Below are 22,666 nucleotides of genomic sequence, written 5' to 3'. Positions count from 1 at the left end.
TGCTTGATTTAGTAAACACTCAGCTGCAAACAGGCCTCCAGAACAACAATGCAGGGTTTTCCGTAAAGGCAGTTATGTAACCTCTGTGTGTTATGCCTTTAAAATATGTGAAGAATAGCAGAAAACCCTGATTGAGATCTCTGACAATTATCCTTTACTCTATATTTAAATCTGCACAGAGTTTGCTGCTCATTATACACGGCACTCGCACAAATGGATTCTAATAGGCCATAAATTTCAATGTATGCGTAACACTCATTAATAATGTAAAAAAAGTAGAGTGCTAATAACCAGCTCGGACGCCAGAGTGGAGTTGGCCCGGTTGTCTGGTTATCGTATCTCCAAGTGATAATCACAGCCTGTGTGTGGTTCTGCCCTTCTCTGAGCCTCGTCCTGCTCCCCCACGTTGAGAAGCCACAAGAAACCCCATTTCGGATTCTGTTTAGCAAAGGCTGCACGTGCCCGGCTTGCAATTTTTGCTAAAAATAGAGAGAAAAATCTTGTCCCTGACAAACAAGATGAAACGTCCAACTGGTTTTAAATTGATGCACAAATAACTGTTAGGATTCTAATGCCAGTTTATCCTAAATATTTCTTAGTGACCTGGGTTCAGTGGGGATTTCTGTGTATCGCTTGTTGTTTTTTTTTCCAATCCCTCCATATATTCACTGGTAGACAAAATGAGGGTTGGCACCTTGTGGCGTTTCTGCTTAAGGAATCTTTTATAATAATTCTGGCTCAGACGGCCAAGGTTAAAACCCTGGGAACAATCTGGATTTAGGATAAATGGGTGCCTCTTGCTTCCTCCGTAAATATCTTACAGTATCTCAGGCTTATGTTTAAGGGGCTACCAACCAACCCTGTCTAAGGATTTCTCTCTTTCACAGGGACATTCCCAGACCCCAGATTTGTGTGGTTTACAAGCCAGGATCCAGGGTGAATCTTCTGGGCAGAGGGCAGTTTGTTCTAAGGCTGGCTCTGGGAGGAGCTACTGGGCTTTCAAGAAGAAATTCACATACACCCTCTTTTTTTTTCCCACCATCTGGTTGTTCGGCTGCCAGCAACTGGAAGTATTAAACAAATGGAGAGTTTATGAAATTTGAAAACAAGACTGCCGCATGGCATGGTCGGTGGAGAAAGTCAGGAGCTGATGCTTCTACTCACCACATGGCTGTTACCCGCTGAGCCTCCTTAGGGAAGTCACTCAAACTCTCTGAGCTTCTGTCCTTCCTATGTTTCAGGACGGTGACAGGGCTACATATAAACACGAGAAAGTCATTTGAAAACTTGGGTTATGTATACAGCGAGGAGTAACCTCTTATTCCCCAGGAAAGGCTGATCGGCACCGGTACCATCGTGTTTCAGAGAAATTACGTCAATGTACTGTAGCAGATTCTGTTATGCCTGTAGATGAAATTCGGGATCCTGGAGAAGATTTGATCTCTGACTGCTCAAATAATGAAAAAGGATAAAAGCAACTACTGAAGTCAAGTGAAAGTAAGAAGGGGAAAACTGGTGGGCTGTTCCAGATATAATCTGTTTTACACCTCTCCCCAGCCAGGAGACACAATCAAATAATATCACGCCTCTTTTTAATATTCAAAATCAATCACCTGAGAGACCACCTGTTTATCTTGTGTGTTTTTTTTTAATTTTTAATTTTTGAATTTAAAACCAATCATTCACAAGCATATAGTTTTAAAAGTTGAACAGTAATAAAAAAACTATTACAAAATTTACTTTCCTGACTTGCCCCTTCTCATTTCCCTAGTTCCCCGCCTCAAGGGCAGCAGCTCTCAACTCTTTTAAAGCTCCTCCTGGCCTTTACAACTTTCCCAAGTTCTAAAAATGATGCATATATTACTATCTGTTTAATTGTCAACTTTAGACATTCTCTATTGAATTCCTATCATGGAAGACAGAGGTTGCTCTTTATGCTGCTGTCATTTTGCTTCTCCTTTCTCAACTTCTCCATATAATTCTATTACAATTTTGGTAAAATTAGTATTAGGATTATTCTCATATTCTTTATAACTGAGCATTGTCACAAGCCATGGTTATTTTTCCTTCCTTTATATTTTTCAAAAAGTTAATAATGCTTGTCTTTCCTTTGCCTCATGAGTTTTCTTTGTGTCTATTTTTAATTATTAAAATTTTTTCTAATGGCCTCTCACTGAGACATTCCACAAACAAAGGTCAATCACAACACACACAGTAACTATCAGTTCCCGTACGTGGTTTTTGAGACACTGCCCCTTTGTGCCTCCCATCTGGCTGGACTGTGGTCATCTCTGTATTACCTTTGCTCCTATTCCAGGCCTGAGTGGGCTTTCTGAACTCCTTGCTCTATTTTTTTCCCTCTCCAATTTTTTACTGAAGAACATTCTCTAACAGTTTCATCTAGTAGGTGTTATAGTAGCAGAGGGAATCAGGATAGCAGTCTTTGCCATGCCAATTGCTCCAATCACACTATTTCATTCATTCCTTATCTTTGTGCCCAGTTATCATTAGAAATCTCTCTACCACCATCTTGAAAATTGTCCTTTTTCTCTCTCCTGTTTTGAAGTGACTCTTCCTAGTAGCTTATGTATTCTTCCTCCAAGCACTTCCTCCCTCCCTCCGGTGAGGGCATCTTCAATTGCTTCCTGGGATAGTGTGACTGAGAAGCACGTGTTTTTTTGTTTTTTTGTTTTTGTTTTTGTTTTTTTTGAGAGCTTACATATCTAAAACTGTTCAAATTTCTCCTCATGTATAATTTATAGCTGGGTACTGAATTCTAAGTGAGAACTTATTTTCCTTCAGAATTTCGAAGGCTCTGGATTCCAGTGTTGGTGCTGGGAAGTACCAAGCCCATGCAGAGGTACCATTCCTCGGTCCACAGTGTTCTGAACTGATGTGCCTCAGGGTGACTCTATTTTTGCCTCCATGCTGCGTGCTTAGTGGGCCTCTCAGTCTGGAAACTGATGTCTGTAGTTCTAGGGAATTTTGCTTCTAACTTCCTCTCTTCTGTTTTTTCCGTTCTTTCTGGTAATCAGGTAATTCTGGTATTGGAGTTCCTGGAATTGTTTCCTAATTATCTTATGTCCTTAGTTGTCCTTCTCTTTATCTCCTTCCCCAGTTTCTGTGTTTTCTCATTCATTAAGTTTTTTGTTTTTTTTTTTTTAATTTCTATTACCATGTTCTTAATTTTCAAGAATGCTTTTTGTTCTCCGAAGGCTCCTTTTATAGGATTCTGTTCTCACTTCAGGAATGCAGTATCTTTTCTTTGCTTCTGAGGATACTAGTTGCAGTTTTGTCGCTAAAGCATTCCTCTTCTTGGATTGTTTCTGCTTTCTCCAAGTCGGTCTTTTCTGTTTGCTCTGATCTTTATCTTCCACTTTTGAGGGTTTCCTCTTATGTCTGCCCTTGTTTGCCTGCTCATGATCAAGGATAGGAGGGAACTAAAACTCTGATTGGAATCTCAGCAAATGTGCTCTGGGCTTGTGAACTTTGACCGTCACCATGGGGTCATCTTCAGCTGGGTCATTTTTAGGGGAGCTCTCAGTGTTAATATTTTGAAGTCTTTCTCCTTTTCTCTTTTATTGTTTTGCTAGTCTTTTTTAAAAATAGCTTTTTCTTGTTATTTATTATTATTTTTAAAGATTGTATTTATTTATTTGAGAGAGAGAGAGCACAGAGGGAGAGGGACAAGCAGACTCCCCACTGAATGGGGATCCTCATGTGGGGCTGGATCCTGGGATGGGACCCTGGGGTCATGACCTAAGATGAAGGCAGATGCTTAATTTACTGAGCCACCCAGGCACCACTGGGTTGCTAATCTTAATGAAATTTTTTCCCCTGAAATTTCTGGCTCTACATAGCATTATGCACAGCAGTATCTTCTTATACTGCTGTGCCTTCAAATAACTTTTGTTGTTAACTAAGACATTGTGAATCTTGTTTCTTTTTTCTTTTACTGATCTTGTGAGCTACGTAACTATACAATGTGGTTTATTGCATAGAGCTTCTTGGTATTATATTCCTTTTGAAAAAAGAGATTTTTCCATTGCAAGTAAGACAAACAATGATGTCTTTAAAATAAAAGAAGTATTTCCCGGTCTCCTTACTTGAAACACATGATTTTCATCATCTGTTTTTCTCTCTTGGCAGCAACCATTTGGAAAATGACAGACTCGACTCACACCATCCACATCCACTCTTTCTGCCCTCTGCCTTCCCTCCAAGCCAACAGACATACACTCCTATCCCCAAAGCAAATCCAATCAAGGATTATTCTCCAACCACCCTACTAGTGGCGGTTCATCAGCATATGCATTACAGATGTCATAGGGTGTACCCAAATTGAGATAGGGACCTTGTCTCTCCAGCTATTAAGAAGAATTCTGATATTAGACCTTGGGCTGCCCTGTCTCTCCTAACCTCCCTTTCCCCATCTTTAAAAAGCAGATAATGACACTAATTTTCAGGGTGGTCATGAGTATTAAAACAAATTATTAGGCAGGAGGCTTTTTTTTTTTTTTTTTTTTTTTGGGTCCTTGCCTTAGAACATTCTCAGCACTTGGGGCTTTTCAAGGAGGGTTTTGAGCACCTTAAAGCATGCTTACAATGCAGAAGAATGCAGGTACCACCCAGCACTCTAATATACAGCCTTTAGGGCACATGTTCTTTCAATAATTACTCACTTCAAGGTGTTTCCTTATGAGGTTGGTTTTGTTCCTTATAAAAATTTTATTGCAGAAAAGAAAGCCAGGTTATGAGAAATCACTGAGTTTGATTTTTCATATTGTTGTAAGGGACAAATGGAAACAAAGTGCTGTGTTCATTCTCTTCCTTCTTTTCAACTACAGGTTCTATTAGATGGGCTCCAATGAATGGTTTTACACTGGTAACACTACAACTACACTGATACACATTAAACATGTCTGTTCATTGGGGAAATCAGGCCTGATCTGGGGAGATGAGGTCAGAGCATGAACAAAGAATGGATTATAGAGCCAGACTGGCCTGGGTTGGAGTTCTAGCTTAGTCTCCTGCCTTTTTCACTTTGTGTGAGTCACTTAACTGGACTGCATTTTCCTTGTCTGTAAGATGAGGTTAATGACACTTCACAGTGTTGATGAGAATATTCAGGGAAACTATGGTCATAAAGTATCTGGTACATAGTCGCTGCTCAGTTAATATTAGCTCTCTTCTGTTTAAACTTTTTTTGTCTTATTATATTTGTTTTAAAATATTCTTACTTTAGGGGTGCCTGGGTGCCTCAGTCAGTAAGTGCCTGCCTTCGGCTCAGGTTATGATCCCAGAGTCCTGGGATCAAGCCCTACATCTGGCTCCCTGCTCTGCGGGGAACCTGCTTCTCCCTCTCCCACTCTCTGTTTGCTTTCCCTCTCTTGCTGTGTCTCTTTCTGTCAAAAAAAATAAATAAAATCTTTAAAAAAATACTTGCTGTATTTAAATGTGTGTTTATTACAAAATAATACCAAATAATTGTTTTTCCTAATAGTCTATATTTTCTTGTGGGCTTTTTATACCTTGGCCTGAGTTCATCTTTCAAACAGGATGCAAGTTACAGGCTTCCCGGGATAACCACCCACTGTGACTCAGAATGGTTGCTCACTGACCCTGAGGGGAGGACAGATACCCAAGGGCACAGATACTCCATGGCCCCCAAAGTCACCAGTATAGCAATAAGATGTCTCTTCTATGAACAGCTTTTTTCTACCCTGGAATCAAATGGGCACAAGGGAAAGAAATACCTATACTCTGTTATGAATGCATGCATATGAAGTTCAACTTCTCTTTTCAAGATAACATCTGTCCACTTAATGCTTTAGTCCAAATGAACCTCTTAGTCCTTCCAGCTGCATTCACTTTATTATTCCATCTCTCTGTGTATTTGTATTTTCTATTATTCTATCTCTCCATACATTTGTTCCTAACTTCAGATATTTACCACCATTCTTTTTGGAAGAGGGTGGAGGAAAGGATTTCAATTCGTTTTGAACTTGTGAGAAACCATTCATATTAAATGTCTAATTAGTTAAGCTTCTAAATGAGATATTTTATTAAAATCCAGCTATATTACATTTATAGGATCCATGCTAGCCATGGAAACTCCAGCCAACTTGATATGCATTTATCCAACAGGTCTGGGGTGGTTGGGCAAAATAGTTGTAAGGATTATGTTAAGTTGCAATTTGAATTTTTAAGTGGACCCCGGAACACATTCTTAATGTTTGCTATCTGTTAAGCTGAGAAATAACACAGTAACCACCAATCTATAAAGTACTTGTTAAATACCAGGAAGAAAATGTGTGGAACAGAAAAGTACAGTAGCTAGTGGTAAAAGCAAGAGTTCCGGAGTCAGAGGGACACATTTCAGTCCCATCATTTACTAGTTGGGGGGGGGGTCTTGTATAAAATTTTTTACCCTCATTTTTAACCTAAAAAATGAAGATAATAATAGTTTTCAATTTACAGGGTAATGAATATCAAATGGAATAATGATTTCACATTAGTTAACAAAGTTTCAATGTATATTAAGTTTTAAATGAAAGTTCAAAGAAATGGTTTTTATAATTTCAGTTAACATATCAACATTTCATTAAACAACCATTCAAATACCTGTCTATGTATGTAAATTCATGAAGACATGAAAACAATTCTTTTTACGTAAATGGATCAAACTGGGGCGCCTGGGTGGCTCAGCGGGTTAAAGCCTCTGCCTTCGGCTCAGGTCATGATCCCAGGGTCCTGGGATCCAGGCCCACATTGAGCTCTCCGCTTGGCGGGGAGCCTACTTCCCCCTCTCTCTCTCTGCCAGTCTCTCTGCCTACTTGTGATCTCTGTCTGTCAAATAAATAAATAAAATCTTAAAAAAAAAATAAGTGGATTAAACTACATATGCTATTCCACTATTTACTCCATTATTTATTCACTTAACTCTACATTGTAAGATTTTCCAAATCAAAAATAAAGATCTCTATCATCTTTTTAAATGGGTATAGTACATTTTATTTACTGTATTTAATATAGTTTATATAACTGTTTCCTTATATGTAGAGTCAATTTGTGTCCATTTTTCTAATTAAAAGTTCTGGAATGGAAATCCTTATGAGTGCATTTTTTTGTTGTTGTTGTTTTTAAATACATGTGCATTTTTCTTTACACAGTAAGTTCCAAAAAGCAAGATAACAGGATCTTATTGCAAGTAAGATGCCAGTTAAAATCTTTATACATGCTTGTTATGCACAGGTATGACTATGTCTCTAAAACAGATGAGAGTGGAGTTATAGGGCCAAATAGTAGGCACAAATATAGATTTAATAAAATGCTACAAAAATAACCCTCCAATGAGTTTTACAAATCCCTACTCCTACCATAATATATGAAAATAGTCATCTGCCCACACCTTTGCTGATAGAACGGTATCAGTCTAAAATAATTTTTGCCAATTTGATGGGTGAAAAAAATGCTATTTTAAATCATATTATAATTAATAATGAAATCAAATGATTTTCAAACTTCAATGTTTCATCCATAGCCATTATTACTTTTCTATTGGGTTCCTTATTGACTGTAGCTTATTTTATAAGTATTTTTGTATACGGTGAAGATGAATGTGCCCATACACCAATTCCTGTTCTTTTATATATGTTGCAAATATTTTTTCTAGTTTATTCTTTGATTTTTAACATTGTTTATATGGTCTTTTCTTGTGTAATGTATATGTGTGTTTGTGTGTGTGTGTGTGTGTGTGTATGAATGCACTGTCTAGTACAATAAGCACATTTTCCTATATTTTCCTTGAATTTTAACTATATATTTTTACTAGCTTAGGTATAAATCACATATCATAAATTCTCCTATTTAAAGCACACCATTCAGGGGTGCCTGGCTCGCTCAGTTGGACAAGCATGTGATGCCCAATCCCAGGGTCGTAAGTTTGAGTCCTATGTTGGGCACAGAGATTACTTAAATAAAAACTTAAAAAAAAAATAAAGTGTACCATTCAGTAGTTTTCAGCATACTCACAGAATTGAGTATCCATTACCACAACTAGTTTTAGGACATTTTCATCAACCCAAAAAGAAACCCCATAATCCATTTGTAGTCACTCTCCATTTCCCCTCCACACTCCTTTGTCCCACCTGAGACAACCATTAATTTTTTTTTTTTTTTGGTCCTGTAGTGTTATCTATTCTGGATGTGTATAAATGGAGTCATGTTCTATGTGATCTTTTGTGACTGGCTTCTTTCATTTAACATAACATTCTCAAGTTCTATCCATGTTGTAACTTTATGATTTTAGAATTAGATCCTAAGTCTATCTGGAATTATCGATTTGTATAAATTGGGTAAATAATCATATATGTATTTTTGATCTTTTAAAAAAGTATAGCCAGTTGTTAAGAATATTATTTAAGATTCGGTCTATCCTTTCCCAACTAATTCAAAGGGTCTCCCCACCCATATGTGTGGACCTGTGTCTGAACTCTATTGGTTTATTCTTTTGCCTTTACCACATGGCTTTAAGAGCTGTAGCTTCACAGTATAGTTTTGCTATCTAGTAGGGCAAGTCTTCCTTCATTTTCCTTTTCCCAAAATTTTCCCTTGCTTTAAAATTTTGGAATCTGGGCGCCTGGGTGGCTCAGTGGGTTAAAGCCTCTGCTTTCGGCTCAGGTCATGATTCCAGGGTCCTGGGATCGAGCCCCGCATCGGGCTCTCTGCTCAGCAGGGAACCTGCTTCCCTTCCTCTCTCTGCCTGCCTCTCTGCCTGCTTGTGATCTCTGTCTGTCAAATAATAAATAAAATCTCTAAAAAAAAATAAAAAATAAAATTTTGGAATCAGCTCGTTGCATTTCATCAAAATCCTACTTAAATTGTGATTGGAATGTCACTGTACATAGTAGACCAGTTTTTGAAGAAATTTCATCTCTATAATACTGGGTTTTCCTATATTCTTATGGAATTTATAGTTATATTTTTTATTCATTAGAGAGAGTGTAGATATTCTACCTGGAATTAGCTTTTTAATTGGTTATTGATGTAAGGAAGGTCACTTACTGTGGTAGGAGCTGCAGAGGGAGGAGGAGAGTTTGATGAAAAGATAATGAGATCTGCTTCGATGCATTCTGCCTGAAAATGTCGATGAGAAATGAAGATGAAGATGCACACACCAAATGTTGCACCATTTATGTTGGTGACTTTTAAAGAATGGCAATAGGAAGGCAGATGATCCATGAGGTCTTTTGAAGGAGAATATGGTGTTTGGACCAAGAATGTTTGAAACAATCGGATTTGAAAAGAGCAGAGCTTCTATCCTGTCATTGCAAAGTTCTTTTTTAATAAAGAAGAAAAAAAGCACAATTAACTGTTTAATTTGACTTAGCTCCTATGGGTAGCTGGATGTGCTAAGTGACTATACTGTGCCCAACATCTCTTTCCTCTCCAGTTGTCCAACTGTGTGTGGGGCCTTGACTTTGAACCAAGCTTGTGTATCAGCACCTTCAGTCTTGATCCCATGCATAGACCTCTGATGTCCCACCATTAAGGCCTTACAGATATGACCAGAAGGTTGAATCCTGGGATGACTACAGTTTAAGTTCAAGCTGGAACTCCTTCTTCTCATCAAAGGAAATGATTCAGAATCATGCATTAAGTTTGAATCATCCTGGTAGGCTTGTGTCCATCTGCTCATACTTGCAAGGAAAGAGACAAATTGTGGTTTTGGGCATATGGCTTTTGCTACTAAACCTTATTGTTTTCTCTTAGTGGTGAAAGTGATACATTGTTTAAAACTAAGGAATTATTATAGCATATGACTAAATGTGTAACAAAATACTATATAAATCATATTGATAATTTGATGCTCAAACTAACAGAGTAAGTGTAAAGGCAAGAATGATTGGAACACAGAGAAAATTGTAGCTATAGACCAAAAAAGCCCAGCTTATTTCTTGGCTCATCCCCTCCTCTTCTCTCTTTTTTTTTTTTTCTTTTGATTAGGAATGTCAGGAAGTTGTTGGAGAGGATACCTGGATGGTCACTCTTCCTCTCACCCAGTAGCGAGCCTTTTGGTAACCACTTTCCCTGTATTTGTCTTTCTCTTTACTTCAAAAGGATGTGCCCTCAGCCTTCAAAAGGTTTGGTGCCCTCAGCTGCCCAAGCCTGTAGGACCTGCTGTGGATGACACTCATTATGACTTCTCTGGTTTGGATTTATCTGAGCCACTGAGAACACAAGATGTAATCTCAGAGAGTACCACCTTGATGATTTTAAAGAGTCGAACAGTAGTAGGAAGAGATAGAAAGGTGAGTATCACACGTGGACTTGAGAAGCATGCTGTTCTAAGTCAACCTCTGCTTTCAGACAGGACCTCAAGTTGGTTGTCCATTCCAATCTAATGCTTACCTCAAAGATTCCTGTGGTTACATACCCCTGTGTCTCACAAGCATTATTATTTAGGAAGAGTTTTCCAACTTTTGAAACCTAAGTCATCGATTCCTATTCCATCTGCAGTGAAAATGATGAATAGTTGAGTCTTCCCTGCTCCAAAATGCATGTGGAATGTAATGTAAAGAAAGTACAGAAACTCTGAACTCAGACAGACCTGAGTTTAAACCCTGGCTTCACCACTTACTAGATGTGTGACCTTGGGCAAGTCATTTAACCTCCCTAAATCCTGCTTTTTGTAGCTCTACAGTGGAGATCTAATGCCCATCTCAGCAGGCAGTTAAATGAACTAAAGGAAATGATAGATGTGAACATGGCTGGCATGCATTACATGTTCAGCAAATGCCCTTGGCCTTTATGCTATTTTCAGACATGCCCTATGTCCAAGGAATTATTTTGCACTGATACTGCTGCTTATGTAGTAGGTGATGTCAGCAAGGGAAGAGTTCATTACAATTAAGGAAGTCTTTGGGAATCGAGCTATAGCCTGAAGATTGGACTGACATCCAGGAGATGGAATTATTTTGCAACCTAAGATTGGCTCAGTGAAAAAGATTAATGAGCCATATTATAGAATCAGCTCAAGCTAATGACAAATGAAAATGTTCTGGTTTTTAGCTAGAGTTGATTTAATAATATTTGTGCAATAACAGCATTAAATTCAAAGTCTGTTCTAGTGAGTTGGCCTTTACCCAGAGCTTTCCTCTTGGAGGTGAGGTCATTCTCATCATCTGATTGACTGCACTGGAGGCAGCCCCTTCTATGATGCAATTTCAGGGATGGCAAGAAACCCTTCAATTCTCAAACACCCTGCTCTTTCTCCTCCCTCCTGTGATGTAACTATGAGGTGATCAAAGCTTTCATCTACTTATTTCCATGAATTAAGTCCTCTGGAAGAATCCTAGATGAAGCAAGAATCAGGCATTCATACCTTTATTGGCATTAATTTATCTGACTAATCCCGGCAGAACATACAGTCCCAGGGTAAATTGTTTTGGGGAAGAACAAGTCAGAGCGGGAGACCCAGAACCCTTGGGAAGAAGTGGCTAATGTACAGGGGCTGAGCAACTTCTGGTGAGGGGTTATTTATTACCCCAAGCTGCCAGAACACTGTTTGTTTCAGTTCGTATTTGGGTCAATTATGCCTTTTTCTGACATTACTGTTTTCATATTTCTGTCGCTCCCAGTAGCCTATAAAATCTTCAAGGGAAGGGAACTTCCCTTTCCTATCTCTGACTTTCCCTCAGAGTGCCTTCCTTATGTCTAGCAGGCACTCATAAATGCCTGTTGAATGAATAAGTAAGTCAGTGGAAGTAAAGGGGGATATTCAAAGTGAAATGAAGAGGCATGGAAGAAAGTCTTTTTTTTCTTGTTTTAACCTAGGGCTGAATTTTGTAATTCTATGTTCATTTGTTGCTCCAAGTAAGCTACCCTTTTGTGAAGTCTTTTCTATTTTTTGCCTAGATTTGGGTCTCTCTGCCCCTTTCTTTTGATCTTCCTGCTCATCACCCCCAATATATCTGAGCTGCCTCACCTTGCATGTCAACTTGATGGCTGTCTCTGCTTCTTTCTTCTCATTGGAATCCTGAAGTCCATTCTGTGGGCAGGAAGAAATCCATCATTTGATTCTAATATCACACAAATGACAAACAATCAGGAATCACCAGGCTTGTGAAGTACTTTGTTTTTAGGTGCAAATTATAGTACAAAAGTCAATTAATTCACTAATAGAAGCAAACAAATATTGAGCACACCAACTATATGCCAAGACTGGAAATAGAATGTTGCACATGGTGTATACTACAGGGACTACTGAAAGCTCTCAGATACATTAAAATTTTGTTGCCCTGAATAATTTCTAAAATTTGTCCTAAAATATTGGAATGGTTTTCTATTACAGAAAATTCATTTAAATATTTATTTTATTTAAACGAATTGTGTTGGTTCTTTCTCTTTTTTCGCTAGGGGAGAACAATATATTCAGATATTTTTTATAATTGTTTATCTTGAAGTAATTGTATATTCTCATGCACTTTGTAAGATATAAGACACAGAGATCCATGTACCCTTCCTGCAGTTTCACCCATGGTAATATTTTTGCAAAACTACAATACAGTATCACAACAGGGGATTGACATTGATGCACTCAAGACAGAGAACATTTCCATCACCACCATCAAGATCCTTCCTATTGCTCTTTATAGCTACATCCAAATCCCACCCCACACACCCCCTTCTGAATCCCTGGCAACAACTAATCTGCTCTCCAGTTCTATACTTTTGTCAATTTCAAGGTGGTTATATAAATGGAATCATATGGTCTATAACCTTTTGGAATTGGTGTTTTTCACTCAACATAATTCTCAGAGGTTCATCCAGGTTGCTGTGTATATCAGTAGTTCATTCCTTTAGAGTGCTATGGTATGGCTGCACTGCAATTTGTTTAATCATCCATCCATTTCTAGTTTGGGGCTATTACAAATAAATCAACTATAAACATTTGGGTATAGGTTTTGGAGGGAACCTAAGTCTTCATTTCTCTGGGATAGAGACCCAGGAATGTTGATTCCTGGCTTCTATGGTGGTTGCATGGTTGTTATTATTATTTTTCTAAAGAAACTCCCAAACCATTTTCCAAACTGGCTGTACCATTTTACATTCCCACTAATGATGTGTGAGCGATCAAATTTCTTAGCTTTTGTGGCAGCATTTGGTGTTATTATTTTTTAGTTTAGCCATTGTGATGTGCTATATAGGGGTAACTCATTATGGCTTTAATTAGCATTTCTGTAATGATTAATGATGTTGAACATCTTTTTATATGCTTATTTGCCATTTCTATATCTTTTTTGGCGAAATGTTTATGTCTTTTGCTTATGTTCTAATTGGATTTTTAATTTTTTTTTTACTGTTGAGTTTTGAAAATTCTTTACATAATCAAGATATTAGTCCCTTGTCAAATATATCACTTGCAAATATTTTCCCCCAAGTCTGTAGCTTGTCTTTTAATCCTCTTAGTAGAGCCTTTTACTGAGCAAAAGTTTTTAAATTTTATGAAGCCCCATTTATCAATTTTTACCTTATGGATTGTGTTTCTGGTGTCAAGCCTAAGAAATTTTTACATCAGTCCTGAAGAATGTTTCCTATTTTTTCTAAAAATTTTATAGTTTTACATTTTAAGTTTGTTGATACATTTTTAGTTAGTTATTATATAAAGTGTGAGACAGATTGAATTTTGTTTTTTTGCCTGTGTATGTCCAATTGCTCCAACACCATTTGTTAAAAAGGCTATCTTTTCTCCATTGAACTGCTCTTGCACCTTTGGCAAAAGTTAGTTGGGAATATTTGTGTGAGTCTATTTCTAGGTTCACTAGTCTGTTACATTGACCCATATTTATGTTTCCTTCACCAGTATCATCTAGTCTTCATTACAATACCTGTACAGTATGTCCTGAAATCAGGTAGACTGTTTCCTCTTACTCTATCCCTCTTTTTCAAAATTATTTTAGCTATTCCAGTTCCTTTGCCTTTATATATAAGCTTTGGTATAATCTGGTGTGATGTTTGCAAAAGAATCTTGCTGGGATTTTGACAGAAACTATATTAAAGCAATCTGGAGAGAATTGCCATCTTTATTCTGTGGAGTCTTTCAGTCCATGAAAGATATCTGAACACTGTATATCTCTCCATTTATTTGGATCTTCTCTGATTTCTTTCATCAGTGTTGGGTAGTTATCCTACAAGTCCTACATGTTTTATTAGATTTACACTTAGTGTTTAATTTTTTGAGAGGTTATAAATGATACTGCATTTTTATATTAGGTATTTATGTATTCATTGCTCATATGTACAAATATGCTTGATTTTTTTCCTACCTTTATTGAGAAATGATTGAGATACATCACTATTTAAGTTTAAGGCATACAACATGATGGTTTGATTTATATATACTATGAAATGACTACTACAATAAGTTCAGTTAACATCTGTCTTCTCATATAGATGCAATTAAAAAAAGAAATAAGAGAAAAAGAAAAGATTTTCTTCTTGTGCTGAGAAGTCACGATTTACCATCTTAACTTTCTTGTATGTCACACAACAGTGTTAGCTATAATCATCATGTTGCACATTACATAATTCATGCTTATTTATCTTATAACTGGAAATTTGTACCTTTTGATCCCCTTCCTCCAATTTCCCCTCCTGCCACCTTCTGCCTCTGCTAAGGGCAAGTCTGACTTCTTTTTCTATAAATTTCGGGTTTTTTCATAATTAATTTCTGTACTTACCTTATATCCAAGTGACCTTGCTGAACTCACTTATAAGTGCTAGGAGTCTTTTTCGTAGATTCTTTTGACATTTATATATAGAAATCATGTCATCTGCAAATATAGACAGTTTTATTTCTTCCTTTCTGGTCTGTATCAGCATGTCTTTTTTTTTTTTTTTCAATTTTCTTGTCTGAATGCACTGGCTAGAACTTCTAGCACTATGTTGAATAAGACTGGTTAGAGTAAACATCCTCCTCTTTTTCTTAATCTTAGGAAAGCTTTCAGTCTTTTACCACTAAGTATAAGGCTAGCTCTGGATTATTTTTAGATGTTCTTTATCAAACAGAGGAAATTCTCCTCCATTTCCAATATTCTGAGGGCTTTTTACCATGAACATGTGTTAAATTTTGTCAATACCTTTTCTTCATCAATTGATGCAATCATGTAACTTTTTTCTCTAGTCTGTTAATATTATGAAATATCTAGATTGATTTAAAAATATCAAACTAGCCCTACATTTCTAGAATAAAACTCCCTGGTTATAGTAGCTAAATCTTTTTATATATTATTATTTACTATCATTTTATATCTATATAATGTAATATATTATTCTGTAGTTTTATTTGTACTATCTTTGTCTGGTTATGCTATTAGGGTAGTACTAGCTTCATAAATTGGGAAGTGTTCTCACCTTTTCTATTATCTGGAAGATTGTGTACAATTGATGTTAATTATTCTTTAAAAGTTTGGTAGAAATCTTCAGTGAAGTTTCTAGGCCTGGAGACTTAAACTTGTGAATTCAATTTCCTTAAATGTTAGAGGGCTGTTCAAAAATTATCTATATCCGGGATGCCTGGGTGGCTCAGTGGATTAAAGCCTCTGCCTTCAGCTCAGGTCATGATCCCAGGGTCCTGGGATCTAGCCCCGCATCGGGCTTTCTGCTCAGCAGGGAGCCTGCTTCCTCCTCTCTCCCCTCTTTCTGCCTGCCTCTCTGCCTACTTGTGATCTCTGTCTGTCAAATAAATAAATAAAATCTTTAAAAAAAAATTATCTATATCCTATTGAATGAGTTCTCACGTTTGTGTTTTTCAAGGAAGTAATTTGTGTTATCTATGTTGTCAGATTTGTGTGTGCAGAGTTGATAGTGTCCCCTTTTACATTTTTACTGTCTGCAGGGTCTGTAGTGATAGTCCATGTTCCATTCTTACATACGTATTTTGTGTCTCTCAATCTTCCTACGAGTTTGTCAGTTGTTTTCCATGAGCTTTTTGTTACTATTTTCTCTACTTTTTGTTTTGTTTTGTTTTGAAGTCATTGATTTCTGCTATCTTTATATTCCTTTCTTCTGCTTGCTTTGGATTTATTTTTGTTTTTCTTTGTCTGTGCTTTTGAGCTGGAAGTTTAGATTATTACTTTGAGACATTTTTTCTGATGTCTGTATTTAGTACTATAAAATTTCCCTTTCACATTGCTTTAGTTATGTCCTATTAATTTTGATACATTGCATTTTTGTTTAGTGCAATGTATTTTTTAATTTACCTTCAAACTTTCTCTTTGACTCAGAGATTACTCAGAAATGTGTTGTTCAGTTTCCAAGTGTTAGAGATTTTCTCATTATCTTTCTGCTATTGATTTCTAGTTTGACTTCATTGTGGCTGGAGAAAATACTGTAAAACTTCAGTTCTTTTAAGTTTTTTCAGGTTTGTTTTATGGCCCAGGATTTGGTCTATTTTTGCGTATCTTTCCTGGGGACTTGAAAAGAATGTACATTTGGCTGCTGTGGAGGAGTTCTATAAATGTCTGTTAGATCCTGTTGGTTGATGGTGTTGAGTTCTCTGATAGCCTTGCTGGTTTTCTGTTTAGTTGTTCTATTAAGTTGTTGAAAGTGAGATATTGACATTTGACTATAAATTGAATTTGTCTTTCTCCTTTCAGCTTTGTCAGTTTTTGCTTCACATTTTGCAGCTTTGTTGTTTGGTACATGCACATTTAGGATTACTGTGTCCTTTGGTGGAAGGGACCTTTTATCATTATATAATATTCCCCTCTGTCTTTGGTAATTTTCTTTGTTAAATCTACCTAGTCTGATATTAATGTATATATGACATCTCTTTTCCATTCTTTTACTTTCAACTTACTTATACTCTTAATATTTGAAGTGAGTTCCTTTTTTTTAATTTTTAAAAAGTTTTTTCTTTTTTATTTGAGAGAGAATGAGAGAGAGAGAGAGCAAGCACATGCACAAGCCAGGGGATGGGGTGGGGGAGGCGGAGGAAGAAGCAAACTCCCCACTGAACAGTAAGTCCAATGCAGGGCTTGATCCCAGGACCCTGGGATCATGACTTGAGCCAAAGGCAGACGCTTGAGCCACCCAGGTGCCCCTTGAAGTGAGTTTCTTATAGATAGCGTATAGTTGGGTCATTTATTAATTCATTCTGCCAAACTGTCTTTTTATTGTTTTTAAAAGACCATTTACATTTAATGTAACCAACCTGCTGTGTTGGGGATTAAGACTGCTTCTTTATTTTTTGTTTCTATTTGTTCTGTTTTTCATTTCTCAATTTTTCTCCATGTGGGTTACTTGAAAAATTTTTTAAATTTTATTTTGATTTTTCTGTATAGTGTTTTTGAGTATATCTTTTTCTGTAGTTTCTTTAGTTATTCTCTAGGCATTACATTTAATAATTGGATGCCATCATTTTACTAGTCCAAGTGAAATACAGAAATTTTACCTCTCTTTACATTCCTTCACCTTCTCTTGTTTATAACATACAGTTGATTTTCATCATCACAGTAGTTATATTTCATAAGGTTTCTGTGAGTACTGAATTTGCAAATACTAAATCACTTCTCCTGGGGGAAACACAGAGTTAAATTCCTTCAAGCCTCAGGTTACATTTTCATCAACTGATCAATACATAACTGTCTAATGTATGTTTCCATTTAAAGACACCTTATTTAATATATATTGTTGATTCAGTAACATTGAACTCATGTCTGACAGCACTATAACTCATGCGTGAATGACGCTTATCTAACGCATATATTTTCTCCATAAAGCACATTACAACCTTCTTACATTTTGGAACAAAAGACAAAACTTCAGCATTACTCTTGGGGGCCATTTTATTTTTTTTTATTTTTTAAAGATTTTTTTTTAATTTTATTTATTTGACAGAGAGAGATCACAAGTAGACAGAGAGGCAGGCAGAGAGAGAGAGAGAGGGAAGCAGGCACCCTGCTGAGCAGAGAGCCCGATGCGGGACTCGATCCCAGGACCCTGAGATCATGACCTGAGCCGAAGGCAGCGGCTTAATCCACTGAGCCACCCAGGTGCCCCTTGGGGGCCATTTTAAACAACATTTATTCATAAATAAAAAGTATTAAAAAAGTCACACTAGGTAGACAGAGGAAGCATTTGTTTACAATACAAGAGTTGAAATGAGGAGAGAACGTCACCTTGTTTGATCTCAGCTTTGAACACGTATGTCAAGGACTCAAATTTTCTGCTAGTCAGCACCTGTCTGCAAATACTATAAAAATTAATTAAATTTTAATGAGCCAATGAATTTGCAAATATAGAATCTGTAAACAATGAGGATAGACTATAATAGTTTTAAATATTTTTTCTACATACATTTAGAACTACATCAAACAGTTATGATTTTTGCTAAAATCATAAAACAACTTGGAAAGCTCAAGGAGATAAAAAAACTTATATTTATATTTTTGCTTGCTTTGTTCTTTCTTCCTTACTGATGTTCCAAGTTTCCTTCTTTTATCATTTCTTTTTTGTTTGTTTTATCATTTCTTTTTTGTTTGTTTTCTTTCCATCTTTTTAGGGTAGGTCAGTGGGTGACAAATTCTTTTTTTCTTCTTTAATCTGAGAATGTCTTGATTTTCACTTCATTCTTTCGTGATATTTTTGCTGGGTGTAGGATTTGAGGTTGTTGATTCTTTTCTTTCAGCACTTGAAAAATGTGTCACTTCCTTCAGATATCCATAGTGTCTGATAAGAAATTTGCTGTTGGGGCACCTGGGTGGCTCAGTCATTAAGCATCTGCCTTCGGGTCAGGTCATGATCCCAGTCTCCTGGGACTGAGCCCACATCGGGCTCTGCTCAGCAGGGAGCCTGCTTCCCCCCACTCCCTCTGCCTGCCTCTCTCCCTACTTGTGATCTGTCAAATAAATAAATACAATCTTTAGAAAAAAAAAAATATATATACACATATATACATACACATACATATTTATATATATATTCCCTATCACTAGAGAAAAGATACAACTAAGTTTCCTTGATGAACTTCTGAATTTTTTGTTTCTATCATCTCCCTACTGATGAATTCTTTTATTTAAAGTAAATGTCTTCACCTCGTCTGGGCCTGGCAACTGCCTAGATACTCTATCTTCACCCATGGTAATTTTCATATGCACACCTACTGTTTCCTCCTATCTTTATTCCAGTATTTTCTGCTCCTCTTGCACCTCCTCTATTCCTTGGCTTCTCATTGTTTACTCCTTTGAATGTTGGTCTTTCCAGAGCATTTTGCTTTTAAAATAAACAACCGCAAAGAGGGCATGCTGAAAGTGTTAAGTCACTGTCTCTTCACCTGAGGCATCTCCCCCTGGGTGCAGGAAAGGCATCTCAAGTTGATCGTGGAAGGGTCAATAGAAGAGACTGGCTGAGGAGCTGATTTTGAAGACTGAAACCCATTTCCTCTGAGGAAAGGAAATAGTGCAAAACTATTTGAGGTCATATTTCCCTGTCTTAGCCACTTGAATGGTGTAGTGGTAATCAGAAGCTATAAATAGATAAACTTTGCTAGAAGCATCTTAACCATCAGGAAATGGCTGGCCTTGTTCATGATATTTTAGAAACTGACACGTTAGCAGCTGATAGCATTATCTCTAATTTCACTTTTGCAAATATTATTCATGGACATTGTCATCCCTTTGTCAATCTGTGGGATTCTCAGAAGTATCCTTTTATTTAATGTCCCATCCCCCCTGCTCTGCACACTCTTGGGCTTCTGGATGGCCAAATAGTATTTGGGTGATTGATTAGCAAGTTTTACTAATGATTTTGGTTGGCTTTATTTGTTTAGCATGTAACAATCTTTTTCTGGTAAATTAGGGTTTAGTCACAGTATTCATACTTGATATAATTTTGGATAAAGATTACCCCAGTTAAACTCAACTATATTTATAATTTCCAAGCAATTGTAGAACAATTTATCCAAACCTACAATACTTCTATCTTCTGAGGTGAAAAAAAATCCTGTTTTATTTTGTTTTAAAATATGAAGTAATTTTTGCTTATGAAAGACAACTGACAACACAGGTTGTGATTTTAAAAATAATGGTTTCCAACAAATTGTTGGATAAAATTGGTATCAATCTAGGATATAGTAACCTTTATTTTGGAGAGGCATTTGAATGAGCTGGCCTTTGAGATCCATTTATTAGGTTAATCTCTTTTTAGAATCCTAACTATGCCATATCTGGCATCTGGAAAAAAAGAGTATCGCGTCCCTGTCCACCTTTGTTCACGGACCCGAGTAAAACCCGCCTCATGCACTATGCATTCAGCAGGCATCTGGGCAGGTCTCCTTTTACCCCTGAGGGAAAATGGAGTAGTTATCCAGATTCATCAAGGTAAGCACAGGAGCGGGGCTGAGGGGATCTTTACCTGAGCCTTCTCTGGGTGCGTGGGGAGCCACCTGAGCCCTCACTGAGAGGAGCAGAAGCGCAGGGACACTTCTCTGGACTGTGCCGGTGACGGCTCCTTCCGGGGCCTTCCAGGAAAGCCTCCGCGAGGGAAAGGGAGCCGCTGCACGCCTCTTCCGGTCTGCGTCCCGTCAGCCATGTTCTTCCGCCCGCTCGCTCCCGCCCGCCCCGATGCTGAGTGAAAACTGCTTCCCGGAACTACTTTAAGGTCATCCCAATTGGCTATAAAGCCTTTCCAAGAGACTCGCTGCCTACTCTCTTACTCGCAGGTGCATATTAATAATATTTCCTTTGGGATTAGATGAAAGCGGCGTCAACTCGATGTTTGTATGAGTCCATAGTGGTTACAGAATGATCTCAGCGGAAGCTCCCAGCGTGACACAATTCCTCCAGACACCCTGGGGGACGGCCACCACGTTGGTACAGAGGAACTCCCGTGCATATGCCTCCCGGGCCACCTGGCTGCTGTGAATGTGAATGGCCTCTCATAAGCAGGTGAAGGAGCCACAGGCAGGGGTGGGGGGGTTCATCACCGTCTGCGCTAATGCTGTTGCCTGAACAGCTTCCCAGCCTTTGGCTTGGTTTTCCTGCCGCCGACACTGTGACTGGCGCTGCTGCTAAGCCGAATAAGGCTGGGGGTCTGCAATCCCGGGACTGCTCTTAATTATGAAGGAGCAACATGTCTTGATGGACGCGTCTGCTGGGGGCCAAACAATTGGGTCTGGGCCAGAGAAGGTTTGTCCTCTTCTTTAAATTAGCAAAGACAAACGCACAGAGCATTTGGGGGCGGGGGAAGCTAAAGGGTCGTGCCTATATCCTGATTCTGATTTGGAACGGAAACTGTTGACGAAGGAAGCACCTCTTGCTCTCCGGACTCAAGCAGCTGGGTGATCGAGGGGTCCGTTTGCAGACACAATCTACAACTTAATGAGCTACACCTTGACTCGGCTGCACACCACGGAGCACTTGGACCCAACAGCACAGAGCCCTAGCGGGGCGCTGCGTGACCACCGTGACTTAGCGGCTTCTCTTACCCTAAATGAAGCTCTTCGACATATAATTATCCATCCCACACATCGAACCTATCTCACACATCGACCCTATCCCCAAGGTAAATGTTTCTGCTCAGCCAACGCTGGTTCACAGCATCGAAACAATCCTCCTCTCTGCTCCTGTCGGCCGCCAGGCACGCGGTGAGTCCTTGCTGGGTGGTGTGTGCCTGCGGCTGGGGGTTCCTCACACTTTTCCCGCGGTCATCACAGGACGCTAAGGGTGAGCCCGAGGAAGTGGGGGCTGTGCCTTTTCTCTCGCCTTTTTTTTCTTTCTTTCCACAATTGGAGGGAAATGTGTCAGGATTTTGTGAGAAGTAATAAAATTGGATTTAACAAGAAAAAAATTAGGAAACCACTCGATTGAAATACCTCACCAAGTTAGCAAAGGAAAAAGGCAAAAAAAATTGGGGCACCTGGCTGGCTCAGTGGGTTAAGAGGTTGCCTTTGGCTCAGGTCATGACTACGGACTCTCAGGATCGAACCCTGCATCAGACCCTGTGCTCAGTGGGGTGTCTGCTTCTCCCCCTGGCCCTCCCACCCCCCATGCTCTCCTGCTCTCTCACTCACTCTCTCTCAAATAAATTTTATATATTAATAAATTAAATATTATATATTAATAAATTAATAAATTAAAATAATATAATGAATTAAAATTATATGTTAATAAATTAAAATATTTTTTTAAAAGACATAAAATAAAATTAGTGGCTGGATGGGTTATCTCCAAATGCTTTTTACTGATGAGATGATGCTGTCTTGAAAATCTGACTGCAATGACTAATCAGAAGTATCTGTTCCAAATCTGAACTAGATTAGGTTTCTGGGAGTCTGCAGGGGTATCCTGAGCACTTGACAACTTCCCTTTTTTGTTGCTGTGGTGTTGCACATCCACCGCAGAAAGAGTGAAGAACAGAGACAGACAATTCACTCTGAAAAAACAATAAAACAATGAACATAGAAAAATGTTCCAATGCACCAGTAAGCCTCAAATTCAAATGAAAGCAATCTATTTTTGTCTATCAAGTTTGCAAAGATAAAAGAAACTGTAATTCCCTGTATTGGCAAAGGGCTGGGGAACTCTGAGAATCAGACTGGTTTTGCTCCTTAGTTCTTCCTCTTCCTAGCAATGGGGACTGGGGCATGTAATTTATTTTCTCT

General features: G+C 38.0%; 1 long non-coding RNA gene across 1 annotated transcript; it reads right to left on the bottom strand.

The window, feature by feature from the left end:
- Nucleotides 1–1,164: 1,164 nt before the first annotated feature.
- Nucleotides 1,165–20,498, bottom strand: LOC125106127 (uncharacterized). The gene is made up of 3 exons (XR_007129239.1): nucleotides 20,419–20,498; nucleotides 11,990–12,052; nucleotides 1,165–1,254 (listed from the first exon to the last, which is right to left on the bottom strand). It is a non-coding gene; the product is annotated as an uncharacterized LOC125106127 (long non-coding RNA).
- Nucleotides 20,499–22,666: the final 2,168 nt, after the last annotated feature.

The sequence above is a fragment of the Lutra lutra genome, chromosome 8 (genome assembly GCF_902655055.1).
Source record: "Lutra lutra chromosome 8, mLutLut1.2, whole genome shotgun sequence".
NCBI classification, from domain to species: Eukaryota; Metazoa; Chordata; class Mammalia; order Carnivora; family Mustelidae; genus Lutra; species Lutra lutra.
The sequence above is the reverse complement of the archived record's forward strand: the minus strand, read 5'-3'. Positions and strand labels throughout refer to the sequence as shown.